Consider the following 13681-nt stretch of genomic DNA (forward strand, 5'->3'; position numbering starts at 1 on the left):
AATAATCATATTCAATTTTATATTAATAGTTTATTCCATTTTAATTTCTTCCAGAAGATCCACTAATATTCTTTGAGATAATAGTGTTTATAATTCTGATGATAGTGAATAATGGATTCCAATATAGTTCATTAAATTGAAAATGAGAAGAAACCTAGCCATTATCTCTGAACTCACTTCTAATATAGAATGGAAACTGCAATGGATATATCACTGAGGAATTTCCATCATTATAGGATCTAAGTTGTCTCTTAGTAATATATTGGTAATATTTCTTACATATTCATAATTAAGGGTGAAACTCTTTCTGATAGGACTTTCCTGATCATTATGTTATAATTGAGCTAATTGCAAAGGAGAATTAAATTAGTTTTTTCCATAAAACATCTAGAATTGTGTTTAAATGTTTTTAATATTAAATTTGGTTTACTAAAGGGCAGTAGCCAGTGATGGGAAATGCTGAAGGTAGAAAGCTTTGAAATTTGTGTAAGTACCAACTGAGAAACTGTGATTTATAATCTCAGAAAACCTGACTTTCAAAATGTCTCTGCTTACTCGAAAGCTAACATTAAAAAGACAAATAATACCAAGCTTTAGTGAAAAGAATTCTCATGCATTGCTTTTGGGAGTGCAATTAACACTACTCCTTAAAAGCTGGCTGCATTGACTTTGTTTCTGTTTTTTCCTTTTCTCATATTTTTTCTTTTACCTTCTTTCCTGTCCCACTTTTCCTTTCCCATCCCCCCCACTTCTCCTTCTCCGTCTCCTTTGGACCTTTACTTCCTATTTCACATTATCTATTATACATTTTGATCCTCATTTATACTTTCAGTTTCTCACAAAAAATATACTAGTAAAATAAGTGGCTGTATTTACCCAAATATATAACTACCCAATGATCCATCATTTGCTCCTAGACATTTACCCAAGAGAACTGGAAAAACCTATGTCTATTATATATATATATATATATATATATATATATATATATATATATATATTCTTAGCAGCTTTATTACAATAGCCCCAAACTAGAAACAATTTAAATGCCATTCAGTGGTAAAATGGATAAATTGTTGTACATTCACATTGTGAAGTATTCCATAGTAATAATTTAAAAACTTCTGTCTCTTGCAACATATGAGAGAATTTCAGAAAATATACTGAATGTTTTTATTTACACGAAGCCTAATAGCTGGCAAAACTGATCTATGGTGATGGAAATCAGAATAGTGGTTATGTACCTCTCAAGTGTGAGGCTAACTGGTAAGAGGCACAAGGCACCCTTCTGGGTGCTAAAAGCATTCTACAGCTTGACCTGGGTGAGGATTACACAGGTGTACACACATGTTGGAATTAAATGAACTGTTCACTTAGATTAGTGTATCAGCTCACTTTACTGTATGTATATCCTTTTTCATAAGAGAAAAAGCTCTGTTATTGATGGTTTTAACTTCAGGAAAGTTGGAATAAACATATTCAAGTTTCTCTCCTCTTAAAAAAAATCCTTAGCCCCTGTCCTTCCCCAAGATCTGCCTATCTCTGCTCTTTTGTTTACAAGGTTCTTTCAAAGATGTCTGTGATCACTTTCTTTGTGACTCCCAGTCTTGCTTCAGACACTGTCCTGGTTCCTCTCTTGAAACAGTCCATTCCAAATCTCGACTACCTTGACTATTAAATTTAATGAACAATTTTCAATTATTTAATACTTGTCTGGAGCATTCATACTCTTTTTCTGCTTATTTATTACTAGCCCATGTTTGCAGTACATATTGATTACATTTACGTCACAGGGAGTTGGTATCTGTACATAACATCTCTTAATTCTTTTCTGTTCCCTTCCTTTCCCTTCCTGCTCCTTCTATCTCCTGGTCCCCTTCCTATTTGCAATTTGTATTTCCCATTTTTATTTTTATTATTTTTTAAATCCCCCTTCCCTCCCTTGTTTCCCCCCTCCCTTCATTTCTTGTTCTCCTTCCCATTTGCAAAAGCTCTCCTTACTTCCTATTTTCTGTATTTTATTTTGATCTTTATATTTTGGATTTCTCACATAAGAGAAACCATGTTATATGTAAGCTTATGGGCCTGATTTATTTCACTTAATATTATGGTCTCATACGCTTAACCTCTTCTTGCTCCTTGAAAGTCTCTCTTGTTTTTGTGATGCTGCCTTTCATGCTTTTGTTAACCTTATGTTGTGTGTTCACAGATTAATTCCTTCACATTTGTCATGTTCAGAGGGCAACATTTGTGAAATATTTCTTGTCATTACCCTAGTTATGGCTCTAAAATGATGATTATTTTCAAAGCATTTTTCTAATGTACATTTACACTAATGCTTTTTATACAAAGCAACTAGAACAGTGAATTCTTTGTTTAATTTAGAGTTCTAAAGATTTTGTTCTTTTCAATTAAGTAGACTTTCTATGTTGAGTAGTGTATTTCTCTGCATATATCTTTTTTTACCATAAGCATTTGCATTTAAACATAAACATGCATTTAATTATGAAAAAGACCATAAATGTGACATTAATAGGCTACTTCCACATGGAAGAAAATACTTGAAATAGGAAAAGGAGTCTTCTCTAACATTGATTTCATAGAGTTGTGTGAGCCAAAAGGAGATAGTGCACGAAAAAGAAATGAATATCCTCTGCTTATTAACTTTTTAAATTTATTTCTTTGTTCATTCTTGTCGTGAAAATGTGGTGCCATAAAATAGCAATTAATTTAAGCAGATTCATATTATTCAACTCATGGTGCTGGAGGAGACATAAAACAGACATACAATAATAGGTAATGCGAAATAGGAAGAAAGGGGGCAAAGGGGAAGGAAGTGGGAGGGCTAGGGGAAAGGATAGAAGGGAATGGGATTAATATGAGAAAATGGAAAAACAGGAACAAAATCTTTGTAAATAGGGACGACTGGAGGGGTTGAAGGGAGGGCTGGCTAAGGGTGAAAAATAAGAACCAAGAGAGACTATGTAAAGGTGCAAATTTCCAATGATGAATGTCATTATATTGTATACCTAAAATGTACCAATGATTAGAATGAATAATCGATAATGTAAAATAGGAAGAAAAGCTCCAAAGGGGTAGGGGTAGTGGGAGGTGCAGGGGAAAGGAAATAAGGGAAAGGAAAAATGCTGAGAAATGGAAAAAGTGGAAATAAAGTCTTTGTAAATAGGGAAGGGTGGAGGGCGTGAAGGGAGGGCTAGGAATGGGGAAAAAACAAGAACCAAGATGCATTATGTAAAGGTACAATTCCCAATGAGAAATGTAATTGTGTTGTATACCTACAATGTACCAATAAAAGAATTTAATACAAAAAAAGCCAAAACAAAACAGACATACAAGACAATCATGGATGTTTCCTTTTACTGATAAATCCAACCATATTCACAAGGGAGATAAAGGATTAACAATAACCTTGAGATTCTCACCCTGCAACTAGGGGAAAATGATCTCAACCAGGCCTCCTTTTAAACATCCTTATACTATTTACTAGTGGAAAGATACCACAGAGTTCCTATCTGAAATAATGCTTTTTGGCAGCATAGACCTGGTCTGTCTAGACTGTGTATTTTAAATAAACCTGCAGTTTATGGATTTATGGGGCATAGCTGGCTGAAGATTGAAAGGTAGTCATGTAAGCATTTTCTACCTAACTAAAAAAGTATAAAAGTGGGAACCTCAGAATCAAAATGGATCTTTTTAGAACAACGTGTTCATTTGCATTGTTCAGAACTCAGCTGTTACCCTAAAATCAAAACATATCCTCATGCCAAAGAAACAATTTTGGGAAGCCGTGTCTGATAGACTCCTCTGGAAAAGAATACTCCAACTGTGTTAGGGCCTTGCTAGTACTCTTGTGTCCTTAGTAAAGTCTAGGGTTGGATAAGATATATAATACTCTGGAATATCCTTGGAACTTTCAACTTTTTGGTCAACACAGCAAGTATGGATAAGAAATAAATGGATGATAAATGTGACATATTCAAACAGAGTGAAATAGATTATTTCTGAAATAGTACTGTGAAAATTAATATCTAAAATAAATGAGATACTTGAGAATATGGTAGAATATGGTAGAACAAAAATAAAAAGAAGAGAAAATCATTTAAAATTAGAATAGAAAAAGTACGAAATTATTTCTGAGTTTTATTTAAGGAAAGTCTTTCTAAGCAAAAAATAAAACATCAAAAGAAGAATCAGGAGAGAAAGTCTTGATAGACTAAGAACAAACTAGGGAAATATATTGCAACATATTTGAAAGACACGAATTTAGTATACTGAGTTAAAATTACCACAAGAAAATTAGTGTCACCATAGGAAAAGGCAACGGTGATAGATAGGTAATTACCTCAAATGTAGAAACACAAAGTGTCAATGAACATAAGTGCCACTATATTTATTACTAATTAAGGAAACTCAAAATACATTTTTAAAAATGAGATGCTGTATGACTTTCTCTCCATTACACAGGCTGCACTTATGAATGGTAAGAATACCCCAAGGTGACAACCAGGGACCAGTGATGAAGTCATGCTCCTACACACTGATGGTGGGAAGTAAATGTTGAGGTCATGGAGGAGAGGACCGAAGGAATGCTTTTGAACAGTAAAAAGGCATTCAACAATATGAACTAGTCCCAAGGAAAGTGCATTAGACTAAGAGAAAGAAGCCAGACTCAAAAGGGTATATGCTATATGATTCCATTTAAATGACATTTTGACAGCAAAATTGTAGTGACAAAGAGCAGAACAGCATTTGCTGTTAGGGACTGGGGGTGAGGGAGGAACTGACGACAAAGTAAGCATGAAGGGGTCTTGGGGGTGATAGAATTCTTTGTATCTTGATGGTGGCCATACACTCCACGCATTTTTTAAAACTCATAGAAATGTGCAAAATTAAATTTTATTGCAAGTTAAATTTTAAAGGATTAAAAATAAAATAAAGATAGTAAAAGAAAAAATGTTGGGAATTGTTGATTATTGAATTTGAAAAAAATAAGTTTTATTGAAGTACTAAAAGCTTTTATAATAATATTAACAAAAATTATCTCTATATGGTTTAGGCTAATTGGATAAAATAATACATATTTATTGGGCTTATCAACTTTTAAAATCCATAAATTCACAAGAAAACAAGTCAAACAGAGGGAAAAAAAAGTTTTATACTTAATTGTTGAAACATGATTTCTCTCTTTTTTCTTTTCTTTCTTACACTTCCAGTGTTCACTTGTGGCTGCCTGTAGGTGTTTAACATTGAGAGAAGTTTATAATGTGGCTCTTCATGTACCAGGCTCGAAATAGCATAATGGGAAGCTTAGATAGCAGCTTAACAGAGGATGTAGAAATATTCTTCATGTTATAGTCTCCTTCATAGACCATTGATAAAAGTTAAGAGACTAACAATAAACTTGCATATCTGTGAAAGGAGTGTCCATTATGATGTACAGAAAAATGGTTGGTGACAGAGCTTTCAGAGCTTTGTCTTGATCCCTGGACAGAACTTAGATAAACTCATATTCATAGCTATCTCTCTTGAATATAAATGATTTAAGCTAACATTCTAGAAAGAAGTAAAGCTTAATGGTTTTGAAATGAACATCCTTAGCAGGTACAATAAAAACTCTTTTACCTATGGTCACTGAGCCTGGTAAATTGGATGGTTAATAAGTAGACTACAGCTTTATATCTTACACTGTCATTTTAAGTTGGGACACATAATTGTTCATTTGCCTAACAGTCTTCTTGTAATAGGCTGATGTTTCCTTTGAGTATAGATCCATTGATTGGAGTTTGCCGTCTAGCAAAACCCACCCTCATAATATATCATCTCCAATTTCAAGTTTCAACTTATATAAAGTACAGCAAGAAATTAAAGACAAGTGCAATGCGCACCAAGTGCAGAAGGCTTTTAGAATTTTATGATTACTCTTCATACCCTTTTATAGTTATCTTGTCCACACCAAATTTGACAGTAACTTTTTCTTTTTACTAGCTCATTGATTTAGCTTTCATACTGGGGACTTTCTTTTTGCCTTCTTATTTTACCAAAAATACTACATCAAAATTATACATCATAAACATTTTTTGGAACCCAACATAATGGACTATTTATAACTCAACTGGTGGGACAGAAGCCCCCCGACTCATAGTAGAAGCAGCTTGCTAACCTAGTTATGAGTCAGTAAGTCTACAGAGGGAAATGGAGAGTTTTCTTTATTTTTTTCTTTTTCTTTTTTCTTTTTTTTTTTTTTTTCCAGTACTGGGGATTGAACTCAGGAACTTGTGCTTGCCACACAGGGGTGGTGCCACTGAGCTAAATCCACAGCACAAGAGTATTCTTTAATCCAGTGATAAAGGTAAGTGAAAGTCAGTTAAAAGAATATCTATGATACCTGAAAAGTAACTGTTCTGTGTCATTGATTGACAAGTATGACAGGTATGACTTAAACATATTTTGTTTTGAAAAGTAAAGTGTATATGCACACAAAGCTGAATTGTAAAATATATGTAAATAGGATCAAGATTTTCATTTTACAATAAAACAAGTGTTACTATTATTATTAAACCTATTTGGATTTTTATAATGAATTTGTGTGACAATAAATTCAGAAGAAACATAATTTCCATGGTTAACACAATTTATTTTTCCCCATCTCCTCTATCTGGGATATCTAATGCCTGCTACGTTTTTCACTTGGGCCTTACGAGAATCTCCTGTATACTCAGCACTTCCTCACCATGATCACCACCTCTTGTTCTCCACTGAGGTTTCCTCATAGAATTCAGAACTATCTTCTTTTTACTGCTATTGCCACAGCCTTCTGTCTTCAAACACAACCCTGGCCCTAGTTGTGAGCCACTTTCTGAGTGTTCCTTGATGTTTAATGAGGATATTTCCAACCAAACAGACTTCCATTTCTGAAAGTTCTGCATTTGGGGCATGACTACTTTGACTTTAAGGGTGACAAATTATTCTTCTTTGTAAAACAGAGACTTAAATTGGCACCTCAGAACAATTCATTTCAGTCCCTACTGTACCTCCCAAAGGGCTTGTCTATAAGGATACCCTGGATCAGTGGTCCTCAACCTTTTTGGCACCAGGGACCAGTTTTATGGAAGACAGCTTTCCCACAGACAGGGATGGGATGTTTGGATGATGCAAGTGCATTATATTTACTGCCCACTAAATTTCTATTATTGCTGTGTTAGATTCTTATAAGGACCGCACAACCTAGATCCCTCACATGTTCAGTTCCCAATAGGGTTTGTGCTCCTGTGAGAATCTAATGCCATCCCTGACCTGACAGGAGGTGGTGCTCAGGTAGTAATTCCAGTAATGGGATGCAGCTGCCAATACAGATGAAGCTTTCCTTGCTCACCCACTACTCACTTCCTGCTGTGCAGCCAGGGGTGGGGCATGAGGGTGAGTATTGGTGGTGGGCAGAGGGAATCTCTACCCTAAATAACTGTTTGAAACTCATATTGGCCAATTTTATTCCCAAGACTCTGTTCCAAAAGAGTAGACTTTATATTGAGCTCTTCCTCTAATGCCAACTGGCCAAACACATGCAACTGCTTCATGCAGTAGCAGTTAGTGTGCACCACAGGGATCTTACCCTAAATGGTGCTGGCAGGACCATTTGATCTCCAAAAATAATATGTCTTCCTGTGTGCTATGGAGAAGAGTGAATATCTAGTATAGTTAATGCTATATGAATTTATTCATGTGTTGAGTGAAAATGGAAATGTGAGAAAGCCTTACTTTATACTCTTTAAGAAACACATATTCTAAGTTGGATAGCCTTTCTTGACATATAATAATCAACCTTTCTTTGTTTTATTTTTTTTAAATTCATTAAGTTTATTGGTACATTTTAGGTATACAATATGATGACATTCATCATTAGGAATTTGTACCTTTAGATGATATATTTTGGTTCTTATTTTTTTTCCCCATTCCTGGACTTCCCTTCAGCCCCTTCGCCCCTCCCTATTTACAGAGACTTTGTTCTCTATTTTTCCTTTTCTCATATTTATTCCTATAGCCATTTTAAGGTGACCATGTGTTTTTCTCTTTGATTATGACAGTTGGTTGGAGAGATAGAGCTTACAGGAAGTATCTTTCTGGCTGTTGTTTATGCATGGGTTAAGGGCAGAGCCAATCCTACCCAAAAGATTCAATGAAGCTTGTGGATGCACTGAATATAGAGCATTCAACCTGAGATCAGGCACCTAAAGTATCCATGTATTCTCTAACAAGAAAAATGCACACATTCTAAAAGATCTATCTATTCACAAGTCTAAGTAAGTACAGAGAATAAACACATACTTCATGAAAGAGCTAAACTTCTTGGAAAGTGTTATCAATAGCCACCATCTCTACTTCCTCATATATTAGTGTCTTTTCAAGGATCCAATCTGGATTTCAGGCCCCAGTGTTCACTTGCTGTTTAAATCAAGGTCACCAAGAACCTCTCTTGAAAAACCCACTGCTCCCTCTGTCTTCCTCTTATTTGACATTTCTGCAGCATTTGGCACAACTGTCGTATTTTACATCTTGGTATATTTTTCTCTTGACTAGGGTCCTGCACTCCCCAAATCCCTGGCCCTTCCTCAGTCTCCTTTACTGAATCTTTTTCTCCTCCCTAAACTTTGAAGAGTACCTCTGTGCTTAGTCCTTAGCATTCTTTCCTTTTTCTATTGAAATTATCTCCATAAAAGATCTCATCTAGTCCCAAACTTTCAAATGCCGCCTCCATCACAATGTCTTCCAAATTTAAATCTATAGCTCTGACCTTTCCTTTGAGCACCAGAGTTTTCCTAATGGATATTAGCTTCTAATGGATATTAATGGATGCCTAAAGGAATTTCTAAGTTATTATACTCAAACTGAGCCTTTGATTTTTGCTTTCTCATTTCCCAAAGTGCACCTTATCTGGATGTTCCTGTTTCATGGCATGACACCCTCACCAAGTCAGTTGCTCAGGCCAAATCAAAGGACTCATTTTTTATTCTTTCCTCTCCTTCATCCTCCTCATCCCTCTTCTAAACCTCAAGCCATCTGGAAGTCCTGCTGGCCTCACCTCTACAACAATACCTCTAAAATAAGCCACTGTCACTGAAGCGACTGAATCCTTTCTTGACCTGTATAGTCTTTTCTTATACAATTTAAAAACATAAATCTCTTTCTCTAATGGCGTTCTCTGCATTTAAAATCAAGTCTACTCTTGCCTGTGACCTGACATGGCCCTGCCAGGCTGGCTCCTAACTCCTTCCTGACCTTGTCTTTTGTCCGGCTCTCCTACCTCTTATCATACACCATTCTGTCAGGTTCTGGAAGTGGCCAAGTTTGCTCCTGCCTTCCCCAGGGTCTTTGTACTCTCTCCTACCTCTTATCATACACCATTCTGTCAGGTTCTGGAAGTGGCCAAGTTTGCTCCTGCCTTCCCCAGGGTCTTTGTACTCTCTCCTACCTCTTATCATACACCATTCTGTCAGGTTCTGGAAGTGGCCAAGTTTGCTCCTGCCTTCCCCAGGGTCTTTGTACTCTCTCCTTCTGCCTGGAATGCTCTGCCCCAGATCTTCACATGGCTAACTCCTTTTGTTATTCAGGTCTCATCTCCACTGCTACTCCTCAGCGAGGACTTCCTGCCTAGCTAAAAGTTGCTCTTCCTCTGCCCCCCAGCCATGAGGGATACGTGCTCATGAACATGTTCATCCATGTCCTCCCACTTTTTCTCCAATGTTAGTCTCCATTGTAATCACCTGGGGAATTTGAGCCTTACCCTCCGAGATGCTGATATAATTGATATAGACTGCACCTTGAGCATCAGCAGTTTTTCAAAGTTTTCCAGGTGATTGTAATAAACAAGCCAAAGTTTTTAAAAACATGTTTGTGTATTTGTTTTCTTATTTATTGTATATCTCTTCTAGCAGATATAAATTGCACCAGGGTGAGTCACTTTTGTTTTATTTCCTGGACTACCCTCGGTGTGTGTTCTAGGGGATATTTTTGGACCTCATGAAATACGCTTTCCAAGTCCCATGGAATCAGAAAAAAAAAACCCTTTAACTGAAAGCCATTTAATATAGGGTTCTGCACCTTATTGTTCATTAAGACAGCTGGAGTTAAAAAGCTCTAATTCATCCTGGCTGAGTTTCAGCATCATCAACCACATCAATCTCCCCAAAGTTGAGATGGCAACAAAAGAGGTTGGTGATGTTTCAGAAGAAATGAGAAGAGAACTAAATACAGGTGTGGGATAATGATCCACTCAAGAGGAAAGAAATGAAAGGGCTATCTACGTGATTGAACTGGGAAATTGGTTTGGTTATCTCCTGGGCCATGTCAGTAGATGGAAGAGTTCTCAGGGATAGAGATGGGAGGATGCTGGGCAAGAGGGACATTAACTGGTAATAGCATCCTGTGTCTGTGCAGACACAAGAGTGAGAGTCAAGATCTCAGCCAGTGTGTGCAGATGGATGGATCTGTGAGCATAGTGGTCCCATGACACAAGAGCTAAGAACTCTATTGGAAGGGCCTATCTAGCAACTTCAGAGCTTCAGGCTGAAGCATGGCTGACAACAGTGAATGTGAGACCAGGCCCCTGCTGTCCAAATACACTTGAACAGAATGGCTTGGCGTGAGGTTTTGTGAGGGTGTGGGGGACACCAGATTCTGTAAAGAATGGGAGATGGGGGCTCAAGCTATTTTCCTTAGGTTGTAAATTTAAGAGTATCTCCAAGGGCTTGGGGGTATAGCTCAGTGATTGAGAGTGCACTTGGCATGCGGGAGGCCCCAGGTTCGAGGCCTAGCACAGCACTAAAAAAGAGTAGGCCCCAGGAACTGAAGAATTTGGAGAAACTTTGTTTATTATTTATAGAGATACTTAAACAAGTGATGCTTGTACTTTCTCCATAAAGTAGGAGACTACATCATCATTCCTTTTGCTTGTTTTTAAATGGAGACAGCCTTCCAACTACCTAAAAATGCAAACATAGATGTTCCTTCCAGAAACATTCAACTTCCAGAAACAAAAGGTTATTATTTTGACACTTGAAAAGGTATATACACAATTTCTGCTAAGAATAAATGCTCTTTATAAAGCTTATTCTGCTCTCTATGCTTTGCCGATTTAGCCTCATTATTCCAGGGAGCTCTTGTCTGTTTGGGTTTATGAAAACAGACACTGAGCTGATTGAACCCAGGTATGGCTCCAGGATATCATAACAAATTGTGGTGGTGCTTGAATTGTTTAGAAAATGATTTAAACCATGATAACATTAAGTCATTGTGCAGCTCTTCCCATATATAGCTCTAGTTTAGTTTTTATCACCTAAATTAGCCCAACTTTAAGTATAAATCTGTCTTTGGTGAGCTTCTTCCTTTTCATTTTTCTAAAAGATAGCAAGCAAGCCAAAAAGATTTATGGCACAAAATCTTTCAAGACGTAAGATTCTCTTTAAAAATAGCACTTAGTGATAAGGAAGGAGCAAGTTTTATTGTTAGCTATACATATGTGCATACAGCAAAGAAAGAAGAAAAAATCCTAGCAGGGTGGAAACTAGGGGATAGGGCAGGAGGGTATTTTTCAAGATCATGAGACATTTTGGCACTGTCTAAACACATTAGTATTTCTGCCATTCCACGGTTATCAATAAAGGGGTTCTCTAAATTACCTAAGTACTCTATGTAGTGTGAAGCATTAAATTATCTGTAATTCTTGCATAGCAACATACTCTCAAATCACATGAGGATGAATGCAACATACACATGTACAAACAAGATATTTTGTTTTTAAGGATCTATGAGTTTTTATGAGTTTTCTCATATAAGGATCTATGAGTTTTCTTCATATGTCCAGAAATAGGTACTGAAAACTTTAGTGTCAACATTCAGAAGATTACACAATAAACATAGGCTGAACAAGGAATGAATGAATGAATGAATGAACAAGGAGTATGTTTCCAGACTCTGATCTACAGAAGCTGTGACCCTCTTGCATGGGGAAGCTTCTTCATGTCCTGGAGCTGGATTAGAAAACTAATGAGTGTAGCTTGACAGATCCCTAACTTTGAAGATGACAAATAACAAACTGCCCAGGTGCAGACTTTTGTTTTCTGCTCAATGTGAAAATTGATTGACATCGCTAATGACTTCAAGTTATCAATCATAGATTTTATTTTTAATAAAAGGAATGAATTAGGACCTTCTACTGCTCAGCAGTAGAAGAATGCTTGTCTAGCATGTGTGAGGGCCTTGGTTCAATCCAAGCACTGCAAAAAAAAAAAAAAAAGGAATAAATATGCTTTCTATAATGGTTTGTAGTTTTTCTTGGAGGTCTGTCTTATGAGATTTTTCTAATGCTGCAAAAAACAAAAACAAAAACAGAAAGAAGAACACAGATATACCTTAAGTCAGTGTTGCTCTGCAGATTTCCTCTGGCTGTCCAACATTCAACCCTCCTTCCTCGACCCATACTGATGAGGCTGAGAGTTTACTGTGTCCACTGTGGAAGCTGAAATTGGGAGAACCTCTTTACCCCTACTCTCTGTATCCAAGATTCTGCACTTCACCAACTGGGCCCTCCTACTAGAGTTTGTAAGCTCTGGAGTGTGTGCCTCAAGATTAAGGAAAGGTTAGGACTCACTTAAAGCAGCAGCATCCACCAGGGCATTGGCTGTGGCAGTGTCCTGGCCATCCCACTTTTGCTGTGTAGCCTGTGCATGCTCTTTGACTCACATCCACTTTCTAGACCCTTTTCTCTTATTTCCCCATTGAACTATATGAGCCCTCTCCCTAACCTTCTAATATATCCTCCTATTTGCCTACGGTACATACAGCCTGATGCTCTTGTTTGCAAAATCCCCTAATTGGCACATCTTTTCAATTACTAATCAGTAACAAAACTAAACCTATTCCTGGCTGTTATAAATAAAATGAAGAGAAGGCAAAAAGTTATAAATTGTCTAACAGATTTGAACTACATTCAGCCATTATTTGTGTTCTTCAAGTCACGGCACAGTGGAAAGTCTGGTGGCCTTTGAAAGAGGAGGATATGTATTCAAGCACTGACCCTACCATTAACTGACTATATGACCTTGGGCAAAATACTCTCTATGGGCTTCCTTTTTCTCACCTATAGAACAAGAATAAAAATATCACACAGGTATGTTACAAGGACAAAGTGAGACTATTTTTTTTTTTATCATGAAAGCATTTTTAAATCATGAAGCTATTTTTATCATTCCAGGCCAATAAAATCTTTTCTATATAATCTCATTTTGTATACCATCCACATTCATTATATATTTCTCAGTTTTCTTTTCAGATAAAAGCTGGGAGGTGAAAGGCTCCTGGTTTCAAACTCTCATTTAAAAAAGGACCTTATATCAATACTTCCAATATAAGCAATAAATCCTAAACCATGTTGAAAAGAGAAATCGATGACTTCCTTCTTCCTTCTTATTTCAAAAGTTATGTTCAAAACCCAGCTCCATTTTCTGGTGATCCTCCAAAGCTGCCATCCAAACATATTGGTTTCTCCCTTCTTGGGGGCTGTACTTGCTCCAATAGATTGTCTATGCCCATGACTCTCAACCTTGTGTGTACATCAGAATTCCCCAGGGATATTTAAGTAATTCTGGAGCCCAAGCTATGTCCCAGA

The 13681-nt window shown here is 36.7% G+C and overlaps 1 protein-coding gene across 2 annotated transcripts in view; it reads right to left on the minus strand.

Annotated features, from left to right (window-relative positions):
- Rgs7bp (regulator of G protein signaling 7 binding protein) overlaps positions 1-13681 on the minus strand; it is a 96544-nt gene that overhangs the window by 60872 nt on the left and 21991 nt on the right. The gene's annotated exons all lie outside the window — the stretch shown is intronic.

The sequence above is a fragment of the Heterocephalus glaber genome, unplaced genomic scaffold (assembly GCF_053883595.1).
Source record: "Heterocephalus glaber isolate CG9 unplaced genomic scaffold, H.glaber_assembly_v1.0 deba00001543, whole genome shotgun sequence".
Lineage (NCBI taxonomy): Eukaryota > Metazoa > Chordata > Mammalia > Rodentia > Bathyergidae > Heterocephalus > Heterocephalus glaber.